Source organism: Propithecus coquereli, unplaced genomic scaffold, assembly GCF_000956105.1.
Source record: "Propithecus coquereli isolate 6110/MARCELLA unplaced genomic scaffold, Pcoq_1.0 Scaffold885, whole genome shotgun sequence".
Lineage (NCBI taxonomy): Eukaryota > Metazoa > Chordata > Mammalia > Primates > Indriidae > Propithecus > Propithecus coquereli.
Window position 1 is genome coordinate 22,238 of NW_012155118.1, and position 536 is coordinate 22,773.

A 536-nucleotide genomic window follows, 5' to 3' on the forward strand; every position below is an offset into this window, starting at 1 on the left:
TACAGAGAACTTTTTCTTTTTGAACTATTTGAGCATTGATTGCCGACATTATGCCATCACCCCTGATTACTTTAGTGGGTATTCCTACAAGTCGGAACGTTCTACGTAACTGCAGTACAGTCTTGGTAATCAGAAAGTTAGCGTGAATACATGCAGTTTTTAAATGGTCTGATTCTTTCCAAGTTTTGTTAATTGTCTATAATGCCCTTTGTAACAATAGATCCCATTCAGATCCATGGATTGCATTTAGTTGTCGTGTCTCTTAGATTCTTTCAGTCTGGAGCAGTTCCTTAGTCTTTTCTTGACCTTCACTACCTGTAATCTTTTGAAGAGTAAAGTCCAGTAATGTAGAGTGTCCCTCCATTGAGTTTTCTGTGGTTTCATTATGATTAGGTTGAGATCATATGATTTTGGAGAAGAGTATCACAGAAGTGATCCTAGGAGGTTCTCATTGCCTCCTGCCATGTGACCCACAGTCTGACTTGTCCTATTACTGGTGATGTTAGCACTGATGAGTAGCAGTGGTATCTGCCGGT